Source organism: Lissotriton vulgaris, chromosome 9 (genome assembly GCF_964263255.1).
Source record: "Lissotriton vulgaris chromosome 9, aLisVul1.2, whole genome shotgun sequence".
Classification (NCBI taxonomy): domain Eukaryota; kingdom Metazoa; phylum Chordata; class Amphibia; order Caudata; family Salamandridae; genus Lissotriton; species Lissotriton vulgaris.
In genome coordinates, this window is record NC_141697.1 from 164,661,746 (window position 1) to 164,675,953 (window position 14,208).

Genomic DNA, 14,208 nt, shown 5'->3' on the forward strand with positions numbered 1-14,208 from the left:
AGTGATGGAGGTATATTGCAGATCCATTGTTTCACAAAGCACAGAATGTTGGGATGGAAGCAGGCACACATTAGTCTCTCCAATGTCCTTAAGGGGAATGGGGGACTTCTTCACTGCACACTGGTCCTACTCCAATCCAGCAATAAAGTGTGTCTAAAAAGGTGGGGCTGCATTAGTCAGTCAAACACAAACAACAAACAAAAATAATGTCCCCCTAGCTATATATATATATTTTTTTGTTGACAAAGCAGTTCACCAATAGAAATAGAACGCTTTAAGGTTGATGGCTCAGGCCTAGTAGTCAGGGAAGTAGAGTTCATCTTTAAACGCAGATTGTTCTCCCAAAAGTGAACACACTATTACCATGACCTGAGTCTGACCAATCACCCTCATCCTCTTCCTGTCGTACTTCAGGTATGGAGTAATGCTGTGGTATAAAGTACTGATTCATTTTATTCATGGTTAATATCTACATGTTTTAGGGTGAGAGACATATAATTCTCACTGTGAAAACAGCATCAGCTGCACTGAGCACATGCTCAGTAGACACACTGGCTACCGGAGAAGCCAGATAGTTTATTGCGAGCCTGCTGAGCACTGAACATTGGCACCTCTTCCAATATTAATATACCACTGGCTTTTGATCATTATAGACCTCTGTTGAGTCATCCAGATAGGTCTGGACCATCCTTTCAATAGTCATTGGTGCTCTACCTTGCTGGACCTCTATTGCCTTTGCCTCTGCACTGAACATAAGCCCTGCTTGTAGAAACCAATCATATGCAGATTTGGGGGGCAAATGCTCTTCTTCCTGTTGTTGCTGGAATTCTTGTAGCTAGTTTTGGCTGTTGTGAGCCAACAGCACTGCCCTCGGGCTCTGAAGTTGAAGGCCGTACTGCAGAACTTGCACCCTGGAGGAGTGGGCCTCTAATTCCTACCTGTTCTTTTTCTAGGTCACAGGCTTGCTCAGCAGTCCACATCTTACAGTTTGAAACATCCCTGTCTGAAAAAGGAATGAAAGTGATCAGTAATTGTTTGTACAGTGGATCAGGAATTGTGGCACAAATGTAACTTGGATGAAACAATATCTCTTTGCAGCCTTGTATTAACAGATAAGCTAAGGATTCAGTTTTCCACCAACTCATGCACATCTTTTTTCCCCCTCCGTACCTGTGTACAATTCAGACATTTCCTTTACATGTTCCTGTAGGATACACTGCAATGGGATAGCTTGGTCTATGGTATTGTTCTCCTTGCAGACTTCCCATGTGAAAACCTACAAAAGGAAGCAGCTTGTCTATCAGGCTTTTGACTAGGCCCCAATGGTCTAGCTCAATGAACATGCCTCTAACAGTATCATCCTCTCTTTGCGTAACATATTCATTGATCGGTCTATACTGCTCCAACAGATGCTGCAAAATGTAATAAGTAGAATTCCAACATGTTAGCACCTCCTGTACTGTATGACTGCTTTAACTGGCATTCTTTAATCATGCTGTATTACCATCAGCTGCTTCCGGGCTTTAAAAGAATGGCTGAAATTAGTAAAGATTCATCTGAAGGTAGGCAGTAAGTTGGTGACTCATTCTTCTTTTTTGAGAAAGTCCTGTACAATGGTGTTGATGCAGTGCGCTAAACACAAGACCCTGAAATAGCCACCACCTGCCATGGCTGTAACTATATTATTGCCATTGACCCTGGCAATAAATATAATGTTAGGCCCTCTTGGTCGTAGCCAATCGAAGACCTTGGTGTTAAAGTTCTCCAAGATGTTTGCTGCAGTTGGGATTGCTCCAAAGTGAACACGGCTACTGATAGCATGCTTCTGAGTGCCATCAAAAATCTCAGCAGTTTCAACACCTGCAGATATTATTTCTCTAACCCCCACAAAAGAGATCCAGTGGTCAGTGATGCACATGTGATCAGTGGCTTGGCAACTGGTCCACATGTCCGTCACCAAGTTTATAGTGTGAACAACAGCTGAAAAGCCTGCCCATCTTGAAGTGGCACTGGAACAGCAACTCTGGCAACATAGGCCCAGATGCAGCCTTCCATTTTAGGCCGATTTTAGGCTGATAGCTGGCAAAAATAATAGAAAACCCACCCCTTCCACAAAAGAAGAAAGGGAAAAGGTCCAGAACTTACATTTTATCGTTCTTCACTATCTACACACATGCAGTTGGAGGGTTGCATCTGTACTGTCCCTCCTGCCTAAACATTCCAGTAGCCTACATTTTTTTCTTTTCTGGTGACACTGATGCAGTTGACCTCTTGAGAACAGATGCTGGTATGTTCAATGTGTGTGCCAGCAGGGCAGTCACTGTACCCTCTTGCCTTGGTGTCCCAACCTGAGTATTGTGCTATTACAATGTTGCTGATGTGACTACTGCACTGCTGGGGTCATGGCTAATTTGCGTAATGAAAATGTCTTCCTCTTATTCACCATCCACCATGATCGGATTGGATTCCTTGCTCAGCCTTTCACCCCCTTTACCAACACCACTCGCAGTTTTTTGGCTGCTTATGTGATCCTCCCACTGGATTGTGTGATGTTTTTTCAAATGGGTTGTTTAGCCTCCAGTACCATAGTTTGTACCAAGCTTACCTTGACTAACACTTGCTCCGCAAATAGAGCATTTAGGGCAATGTTCTGCTCATTCTTTCTACCCAGAAAGATATCCCAAACTGGGGAGGTCCATTTTCTGACACTGGTGCCACTGCCAATGTTGGATGAACTGGCAGTAGGTGTGCGCTTCAAAGTTTGCCTCTCTGTAGTGCCTGCTTCTCCTGAGGTGGTTATGGATGTAGGTTACTGCTGGGGTTTTGCAAATATGGCCACTGGCAGTGATGGTGGTGGTATCTGTGCCACATACCTCATAGCAGATTGAGATGAGGTAACATTGGTGTCAGGATTCCTGCCACAGTTCACCTCTCTTGATTATCCCAATATTCCAGCATGACTCATAACATCTTGTACCCTGACCTTTGACCATATTACCTGCTGATGGTAATAGCTAGCTGCAGCTGGTGTTCCCCGGTTTGTTTGAAAAGGCTTAAAAGCTTTTACAAATGTTTTACCATGCATATGCAATGTCAGGTTTCAGATGCCAATGAAACATCCAGAATATCCACTAGGATCAGCATCAAGCAACTGGCATAGATTACCTCAATGTGAACCTTCCAGAAGACAGCCCTCATCAAATTAATCACCTGTTCCTTGCTATTAGCAATTAGAATGTTACCTTTATGAACATTCTAAAACACCTTCCTGAAAACTGCCTCATCAAATTAATATTCTGCACCTGCTTCTTATTTATTTATTTACTTATTTATGTATTTTGAAAGTTTTATAGAGGGCGGACAAGACCCTTGTGAGTATCAGAGTGCTTTACAGTAAATGAGGTTAATTATATCATACATTATAGATATGCAAGACAATATACAAAACACCATCGAGTAAACAAAAAGCAAATCAACAGGATAGACCTGATGAGTCATGGTAATACAATAAAGATAAGTAAGTCAAATATATATAACATCACTGAGCAGACAACAAGCAAAGCAATAAGGTGCAGAGCAACGGCAGACTAATGAAGCATGGTAATGGCAAATAGCAAATAGATTGACTAGGTTGACAAGTGTGATAACAGGTATGGAAGTTCTCATTAAATCATAGGACTTTGTTTAAGTGAATTTTGCCTTAAGAATGCCTTTTACTTCCAATTTGAAGGATGCAGTGGAGGGGTTCAGTCTTGTTTCCGGCGGAAGGGCATTCCATATCCCGGGTGCCATTCCTGAGAACGATTGTTTATATGTTTTTTTTCTTGTTGAATCTTTGTGGCTTTAGAAGGAGGTTTTCCGCACTTCTTGTGGATCTTATCCCACTGGATATTGTGAGTTTTTGTGTGAGATAGCTGGGTGCATTGTGATATATGTCCTTATGCGTCATGCACGCTATTTTTAGGTGAATTCTGGCTTCAAATGGCAGCCAGTTTAGAGATTTTAGGTCAGGGGAGATGTGGGCCCTTCTTTTCGAGCCAGTGATGAGTCTCGCTGCCGCATTAGTAGAGGTTCTTAGGGGAGCTTTGGGGAGACCGCATAGCGAGACACTTCCATTGTCCAGCCGAGGTAGAACTAGAGCTTGAACCGCCATCTTGAAGTCTTTGGCAGGTAGGAAGGGTTTCAGCTTCCCTAATGTATTAATCTGAAAGTTTGCTCCCTTCTTTGAGTTACCAATATGTTTCTGCATATTGAGGTTGCAATCCAGTGTTATACCCAATGAATTAGCTGAATCCACAATGGTTGGTTGAACGTTGAGTGCTGTAAGGTGTTTGATCCAATCGTGCATTACATGGACTTTGGCGGGTTGGGAAATTAGGAGGAATTTAGTTTTTAAAGCATTCAATTTGAGGTGATTCTCTGCCAGCCATGTTTGGGTGGTCTTAAGAGTAGTGATAAGCAAATTAATGTTGTCAAGGGTGTTGATCTTAAGGTAAAGTTAGGTATCGTCAGCGTACATGTGAAATTGCACGTTGGACGCTTGTAGCAGATCGGTGAGTGGTTCCATGAATATGTTAAAAACTGTTTGGTATAGCGACAACCCTTGTGGGACTCCTAGCGTAACTGGAACGGGTTTGGACAGGGTGTTGTTGACCTTGAATTTTTGAGTCCGGTTTTGCAGAAAAGAGGTAAACCAGTTAAGCACTGATCCTGATACACCCATTCTGTGATTCAACAGATCTATCAAGTTCTTGTGTTTGACCGTATCGAACGCTGAGGAGAGGTCTAGTAGGATAAGAAGGCATGTTCTGTTTTGATCAAGTATTTGTAGTGCATCATCAATGATGTGTGTCATGGCTGATTCCGTGCTGTGATCTCCACGGAAACTGGATTTGTGTTTGTTAAGAAGGTTGAAGTGATCAATATGTTTTGTCAGTTGGTGGTGAACACATTTTTCCAGAAGTTTGGCCAGGGTGGTAATATTGGAGATAGGGCGGTAGTTGTTTAGGTCCGTGGGGTCAGCTGTGGGTTTCTTAAGGATGGGAGACACCTGCCCCACCTTTAGGGAGTCAGTGATGCAACCTTGTTGAAGTGAACTGTTGATGATTTTGGTCCAGAGATGTAGAAGCAATGGGGTAAGTTCCTTAACAGCATTTGCTGGGAGAGGGTCAGTGAGGTGAATGGCAGGCTACAGGGCACTGAGAAACGTGCCTTTAGAGTCTTCAGTATAGGTGTAAAAGAATGACCGTACCGCGTTTCAAAACAAACTTTGACGGGATTTATTGTGCTGCACTTGGGGGTAGAGGGGAGGTTTTGGTGAGAGGGCAAGAGTGAGAAATTAGATCATTGAGGAGATCTTTCTTGATGTTCTCAGTCTTTATATTAAAGTAGTTAGAAAATTCTTCCCACGTGGCTTGTGGGTGACTTAGGTCTTGTGGAAGTTGAGGTGCGTCCTTAGATGGAGTTTTGATTAATTCAAAAGGTTTTTGGGCCTATTTCTTGCTTGGTCAAGTTGGTGGCTGAATAAGTCTGCTTTAGTGCGCTTGATCTTTTGATAGTAAGCATTTCTCTTTCTTTTTAGAGTCATGAGGTGCTTGGCGGAGTGGACCGATCTCCAGTTGCGTTCAGCAGTTCTGAGAGAACGTCTATCCTTGTTAAGAGGACCGTTGAACCATGGTTTAGAGTCTTTCGTGGAAACTCTCTTTAGTTGAAGGGGAGCAAATGCGTTAATTATCGAGGTCATAGAGTTAAGGTAGTGGTTGGTGAGATCATGTACGTTGGAAGACCCTGCAGGGGGCAGAAGTAGATTGTGTCTGGAAACAGGTAACGTGTTTGAGTTGAGTTTTTTCCAGTCTCTTTTCCAAACTTTAGGTTTTGTGGATTGGACTGTTTCCTTGATAAAGAAGGTGATGATGTGATGGTCTGACCAATCACAGGGGAGGATCGACTCCAGGTGAGTGGAATCACTCTTAGAGATTATTAAGTCCAGAGTTGCGCCTTTATTGTGTGTAGGGCCGATGCAAATTTTGTTGATGTCTAAGGCGTTGAGGAAGTTTTTGAGACTGTTGACCACTGTATTGTTGATGTCCTTCCAATGGAGGTTAAAGTCACCGAGGAAAACGTGGGTGTTTTGTTGTCCGGTGTATGTTGTGATCATGTCCATGAGGTGTTCTGTGAAGATGAGGTTGTCACCAGGTGGATGATAGATTCTGTGTAACGACAGGTTTGCCATTACTGTTGATGTCGAGGCGTAAGGGGGAGTACCGAGGATATGGCTCTGTTTACTGTGATGTTGCTCCGGTGTATGCATGCAGTACCTCCTCCTGTCTTACCACTCCTGTCCAGTCTGATGATGTCATAGTTAGAGGGTACTAGGATGTCGATGAGAGGTGAGGAGGATTCTGTAAGCCATGTTTCAGTGAGAATTATCAGGTCCAGATCAGTAGAGATAATGAGGTCCACTATGTCAGTGGCATGTTTAGAGGCCGATCTGCAATTGAGGAGTATGCATTCAAGCAGGGGTGTGGCGAGGAAAGTGGTGTGGTCCTGCATGATTGGGACTTTACTAAGCTTGTTGTTGATGATTCCTCTATTGTTGTGGTTAGAGGGTATATGAGGGTTGGAGAGGATAGAAGGGATGTGCATGTGTGTGAGTGAAATGGGGGTTGCGATAAAGGGTTCGTAGGAGAGAGTGAAGATCATTCTCCGAAAAAGGGTTGTTGGTTCGCATTGGGCGGGAGGATAGATTACGGGAGGGCACTAATTTCTAGCTGGGATCATTATGTTTGGGGGTGCTAGGGAGTTGAGTTGGGGGCTTGCTAGGTATACAGGTTCTGTAGGATCTGAAGAACCCTGCTTGTCTCAATAGCATCACTTTAAAAGTATGGAGATCCTCTTTGATTAAGTGAAGTGTGGACATGATCTCATCTAATCTAGTGTGGTTATGATTGGGGTGGGGGGTGGTGAAATGAGTGTGTGTGTCTGCGGTGTGGGCTGGTTGGGTGTATGGACTGGTGCAGGAGTGTGTGGGTTAGTATGCACAGATGTGTGTGTGTGGGAGGGATGCTGATGTTGGTGGCGGAGTAGTGGGTTTGGCATGCTGGCGGGCGGTTGTGTGTAGTGCATTTGGTAGCGGTGGGTGTTCACAGGGTGGACTGATGTCTGAAAGATCAAGGGGTGACCTGTTACGTGCAGGCGACTGAGCTGTGGGGGATTGGCTAGCATGGGTGGAGTCCTTGATAGTGTTATTGCGAGTAGGGGAAGAGGAAGGGGGAGAGATGATTAAGGGGGGGTTATGTGAGAGGGGTGGGGAGCTATGGTGGTTCCCAGAGTGGGTTCAATTACTAATGGAGGTGCGGATGTAGACTTGTCTTGCTATATGAGGATTGATTGGTCTGGGGGAGTTCGAGTTGGGTGTGTTATTGAGAGGAGGGGGTGGGTTGAGGGAGAGATGGTTAAGGAAGGGGTTATGTGAGCGGGGTGAGGAGCTATGGTTGTTCCTGGAGTGGGTTCAGTTGCTGATGGGGGTGCATATGTAGTTTTGGTCATGGTAGGGGGGATAGGTTGAACTGGGAAGAGTCAATGTTGGGTGTGGTATTGTGAGGGGGGATAGGGTAGGGGGAGAGATGATGAGGGAAGGGGTTGTGTAGGAGGGGTGAGGAGCTATGGTCGTGCCTTGAGTGATTTCCGTTGCCATGGGGGTTGCGGATGTAATCTTGGCCATGAAAGTAGAAGAAACGTGCGATGTTTCTGTGAGGTGCCGCTAGGTGTATTAGTGGGAGTAGTTGTCAGGGTAGTTAGGGTAGAAGAAGCGGTTGGATCCAATGCCAGTAATGGTCGGGAGAGTGGATTGGGGAGGAAGACGAAGAGGGTAAGAGAGGTAGCACCTCGAGTAATATTGGTGGGGGTGGATTGGGAGGCAGCTTGGGGATTGTCCACTTGTTCTTTAATGATGGGGAAGATGTTATCCAGGAGATTTTAACCACAGTCCATGGCTTGGATGAGGATAGTACTGTTATTGTAGATAGTGATGGTTGCTGTTGCTTGGAAGAGTTGGGAAGGGGCAATATAAATAGCTAGACCATGTGCCTATTTTCTCGTGGAAGAAATTGCAATTGTGGCTAGGAGTACTTTCCTCCATTGTGCTCTCCGTTTCGTGTGGAAGATGATGTCAATGGTTGAGTGCCTGTTGCGTGGGGAGAAGTAGGGATCAGCGAAGAGAGTTTCAGGGTGTGATTTGATAAAATTGTGTTTGAACGTTTGACCGATTTTTTTGTGAGGCCAGGGGGATAGATGATGTTGTATGTGTGAGTGCCTGTGAGGTCCATGATATGTGTGGGCAGATAAGTGCGGACAAGAGGGCGCCAGAGAGAGTAAGGATGGCTGGGATTCAGGAGGAGTCCAGAGAGAGGGATAGGGGGAAGAGGGAGGTTAGGTGGGTAGAAGTCAGATACTGCGATTGTGAATAATTTCTAATGGGCTAGGAGGGGACACAGGTGTAGGATCGAAGATGTCATGAAATATGCACCCAGGGCGTTGGTAGGTGGGGGGTTTGGAGTGTTGGGAAGTCAGAGGTAGATAATAGACAAAGGGTAAAGAAAAGAAGGATCAGGGCAAAAAAAGGGAGGAGGGAGATACGTAGGGTAGGTGGCCGATTGTGGTCAAAGTTTGGGAAGTCTGAATAGATAGGAAGGGGGCGGTATTCGACTAAGGGTTAAGGTATCCAGAGGCTAGAGCAATGAGGGGAAGTCAGGCTAAAATGGCTGACTCCTTAGTAGGAAAATACTTAAGCAGGTAGGTATTCCTCTGTTAGTTTCCATTAATGAGGAAAAGCTAGTGTAGTCCTACTTTGCTGTTCATCCTATTGTAGGGAGGGCTATGGGGGAGCGAAGTCCTAATTTTCTGTTCATGAACTAAAGAAAAAGTCTATGGTCCTATTTTGATTGTGAAGACGTTCACAGGAAGTGATTGTTTTAAAGGAGAATGAGCAGAGGGATGGTGGGGGAGATCCCATGCACTACGAGCCATCGTCCATTTTGGGCAAGTGAGAAAAACAGTAGGCTGCTAGTGGAGATGTAGAAGAGGGTCAAAAACGACCAGAAATAAACAGAAAAATGAAAGCAAAAATATTCATAGTCAATTGCATGTATTTACAAATGCTTCAATCCTGAGGAAATGGCTGAGACTGTTTCTGGAGCAGGCTCATTAGTTTGACTTGCGGCGTCAGGACCCCTTGAAGCGTGAGGGGCACTGTTTTCGTGTGTTCGAGTGGGCTGAATCAACATGCTTTTCCTATTCTCACTGTTCCTTTGGGGTGGGACATCCGGCCAAAACAAAACGTATTCAACGTGTTGTTATGAAAGTCTCCACAGGGGGGCAGAGTCGCCCAACGATCACTTGTACCGGGCCGATTCGCAATGTCTCACTTTTGCGGGGCTCCAGCACGGCGGCTCCATTGTTGTTGTTGTGGGGGGGGGACGCCGAACTGTCTGTGGCAACAGGACGCCCACCTCCTCCGGGTGCCTTCGGGGTGTGATTAATTTAGCCCCGTAGCAAATAGGCAGGCACACACATCACAGTGTAGGACAGGGTCATCACGCCCAACCTGTGCAAATGCTTCAATGGTGGTGCAGGGAGTACTCGCCCTCCCAGCACGCATGATGTGCTTCCTTGTTAGACTGGGTGTGTTGCTGACACGCCACCACAATCTTGCGGCTGCCACTGCCCAGGGGACCCGAAGTCGCGTTTCGAGGGCTCCAGGGCCTGGCTGCGACCGCGACACAGAGGTCCTGCCGCCCCGTACATGAGTCCGCCGTCCCGGCAAACCCGTCCCACCGTCTTCTGGTCTGGGGGCAGGCTGTGACAGCAACACAGAGGTCCAGCCACCCTACTCCGAAGTCCGTCGACCCAGCAATCAGGCCCTGCTATTCTCTGGGGGTCGCCATCTTAAAGGTCAGCAGCAGCAGCTGCCACATGTAGGGTCCTGCAGTAATGGCCCGAGGGACACCCGGGACCGCCATGTGCATCAACAGGTAGCTGAACACCGGCGGGAGATCATGCAATATTCCTGGCTCGGCGATGAAGTGTCTCCCTTGTTGCGGCCAGAGCAACGTCCGGGGTCCACGGGCAGGTAAACGTTCGTAGAATGATTGTAGTTCAGTGATTTGAGTAATATGAAAGTTAATTGATTCCAGATGACCCACTAGACCTTTGTTAACATTCTAAACCACCTTTTAGAAGACAGCCTCGTTAAATTAATGATCTAAACCTTTTCGTTGTTACAAACAATTACAATGTGACCTTTATGAACGTTCTAGAGCAGCCTTATTTATAGACCGTCCACAATCCTCCCCTTCGCTTAGCCTCTCCGCCTGCCACTTACTTGTTTCCCGGCTTCCAGGACTCTGTCTTGCCCACTCCCTTGATCCTCCGCTTCAACCTCACTACAAAGAATGTCCTGCAGTATCTCACACCTTGATAGAAAAAAAAACAAGAAGAAAAGGAGAGACGCATTTACAGACTTGGTTTTACTATGTGCTGAGCTTAGTCGTGACATCTTCCTGCAAACAAAGGTAACCAGTGTTTGTGTTCAACTTGGACATACTGTTCGCAGAGCTCTGCCAGAGAGGACTTGGGTAAAGCTAACCCCTTCCAAATTTGCTAGTGGGTTTGATGCTGCAATAATACTCACTACAGTTTTGAAAATGTTAATACAGGAGCCTCAACGGTATATCTAAATGAAAACACAAACAGCAACAAAACTAAACGTTGGTTAAGATTTGAAAATGTTTGTGAGGTGGTACCTTCAGAGATAGAGTTAATACTAGACTAAAGCCTTATTATTTGTTTGTTTATAGGTACCATATCTGCTGGTACCATTCAAAAGACTGGTGTGAATGCCTGCTGCGGTGCTACTGTTAAGTTGATGGACCACAGCATTTTTGACCCTACACAATCTCTCCATTCAAATCCCATTCTCCCTTGGATTTGCCACTGGAGCAGTGTCTCCTCCTGTAAACTGAGGGCAAGTTTCGAGAGAATTTAGGAACTAGTGTCACGCCCCCTTGGAATCATCTGGGATCTATGTAGGTGGCTTATGACAGTCAGCCTCCACTGGGGCTGGCCTAACAACCATGATGACTGCTGGTTTGTCATCATCCTCCTCTTCTCCATCCATAACATCCATAAGGCTTTCAGGAACCTTCCTTTTCCCTAGCCTCTCCTGGAGTGCCTCACTCTCAGACTGAGGCAGGATCCAAGTGAAGTCTTGATCGTCAGAATGGGGGCTTGGAGATGATGGATATCTGAAAGAGTAGCTTCTTCACTTCCTCAGCATGAATCTCACTCTCCTGAACTGCTCCTACTGCGAGAGAAACTATTATTGCTGGCTGCGGTTGTTGTTATTCACTTATCTGAGTTTCCTGCAACGATTGGGCACTACTTTCAAAAGAGATAAGTCTATTTCAATATGATTTGATTGGCTGCCTCTGTGTCTGACATGGGCTTGGGCCTAGGTTGAGGTTGGGGTGCGTCTGCTGATGCGGGGTGCTGCTCCTAGCTTGCTCAAGTTTGACAAAAAAGGTCTTGGACAGCACGCCAGTGGTGGAAATCAGCGTCTTCTGCTCCTCTCCATTGACCACTTTCATGGCAGCACCTTTCTTTGGGGCCATCTAGAAGCTGTCAGTTGAAAGTTGCATAGAGCTTGACAAGCTGAAGAGATGTCTCTGTTGTATGGTCACGCGTCATGTCATGCACAAGCCTTCTGTCTGGTAGTACTGCGCATGATGTTATCTCTTGTGCACCTAAAAGCAAGCAAGCATGAAGAACATCAGTGAAACATGGCATGTTGGAACTTAATTAGAAGAACAAACAAACAATATAATATGGTGTGGTCACTGGTTACTTAAGTTGGTATCAACAATTATCAATACAATGTATCAGTTTGAAAAACCACACCATCATAAACTTTCATGATGTCCACTCAGTAAAGATAAGGAAGAGCAACAACAACAGCAACATATAGTTGTAATTGCTTGCTTTATGTGCATCAAGTTGGGAATAGGATGTGGCACTCAGGGAGGTGAAGGTGACAATGGAATAATCCTTAGACAATGAATGCTGTAGTGTGTCTATAGTAGACAAGGGTTTGATGCTGGATGTAGTGTGCTGAATGTTAGGAAAATGGGAAAAAAATTGGAAAGAACATTGAAAAAATGTAAACTAATAAAAAAATTACAATTAAAAAAAAAAATTAATTGAAAAGAAAAATGTCAAAAAATATAGAAATATAATATTTTTTTAATTAATTTCTTTTTACAAAATTAAATTAAATAACTCAAAAATTAGAAAACCTAAAATTAAAAAAATAAAGGACATTTTTTATAAATAAGTGACAATATCCTCAAGCATTTAATTTATTAAACTGATATCTCATCCATTCATACAAACCTATGTCAAAGGGGCACACTGGCTGCCTATACAAAATGGCCCCTGGCCACATGGCATTGGGAACAAAGACACATGGTGGCCAATGCCAAATACCCTCGCACACTGGCCAGACAAGGAGGCATGTTATTAACACAATGCAACCATACATTTTTAATGTTCTTAACGCCTGACATAGATTTGTTATAACACGTTTTAGGCTAAATATATTCCACAGCCTGATAAGCTTCCCAACCCTCAATAACTGTTCTAATGCAGTTGCTTTCTTGTCCAACCTCACTGGATCTCCTCACAAAACTAAAATCAGGCTCCCCTCTGGATCCATATCCGGCCAAATTTTTCGCGAAAATGGCACAAGTAATCAACCGCCTAATTAATCCTGTGCTTAATATATCGCTTAGCACGGGAGTGGTCCCCCCTGCCTGGAAGCAGGCCCTCATCATACCGCTTCTGAAAAAGCCTAATCTGGACCCTTTGGTACACGCCAATTACAGGCCTATTTCTCTCCTTCCAGCTTTTGCCAAGGTTGTGGAGAAACATGTTCACTCTTCCCTCTCCAATTTCCTTGAGACGAACAACATCTTGCACTGCACTCAGTCTGGATTCCGTGCTAACATGAGCACGGAGACTGCGCTGCTGGAAGTAACGGAGGCAATCAAGGAGGTCCTGGACTTGGGGGGTAAGGCGATGTTGGTGATGCTGGACTTGTCGGCGGCCTTCCACACCGTCCCCCACAGTGGTCTCCTCTCAAGACTCAGTGAGATCGGTCTGCGGGGGGCGGTGTTCAGCTGGTTCAAGTCTTTTCTAGCAGGCCGGCGTCAGATGGTCTGGGCCCCTCCGTTCTCTGCTGTGGTGCTGCCGTTAGAGGTAGGAGTCCCTCAGGGCTCAATTTTGAGCCCTACCCTTTTCAACATATATATGGCCCCCTTGGCGGCACTGGCAGAGTCGTATGGTGCCCAGATCGTGTCTTACGCTGACAACACCCAGCTCCTTTTTACCTGTGGAAAGGGGTCTGACTTTAATGGGGAGAGTATCCGAAGCTGCCTTGGGGCTGTGTTTGATTGGTTCCAGCGTAATAGCCTCAAGTGCAACTCTGATAAGTCCGAGGTACTCTTTTTTGGCTGCCTTTCTGACCCTAGGTGGCAGTCCTGGTGGCCTTCGGCCATGTTCCCTCCCTCGGCTGCTTCATCCATGGCCAAGAACCTTGGAGTAAAGATCGACAATTGCCTCTCTCTGAAGCCCCAGATTCCCGGCCTAGCAGGTAAATGCTGTGGCCTCCTCAAAATGCTCAGGAAATTTCTCCCTTTGCTTTCTCAGGTCCATAGAAAAATTACTGTGCAGGCACTAATAGGCTCTCGCTTGGACTATGTCAACGTGCTTTACCTCGGACTTCCGGAATATCTTCTTTCACGCTTGCAAATAGTCCACAACTCGGCCGCACGAGCCATCATTGGCCTCCATCGGAGAGCCAGAGCCTCTGACCTCTTGAAAACTCTTCACTGGCTCCCAATTCGGAAACAAATTGTTTTCAAGGCGCTCACTCTTGCCTTCAAAACTCTGCATGATACTGGCGCTAAATATATCAGAAGGCGGCTGGCTTTTTTCCAGCCTTCCAGATCACTTAGGTCATCTTCGCTGGCCTTGGCATCTGTCCCTGGTATTAGGAGAGCGCGCATTGGAGGCCGTTTTTTCAGACGTTTGGCGCCACAGTTGTGGAACACCTTGCCAGTGTCTTTGAGAAGGAATGTCAATCTGCTAGCCTTC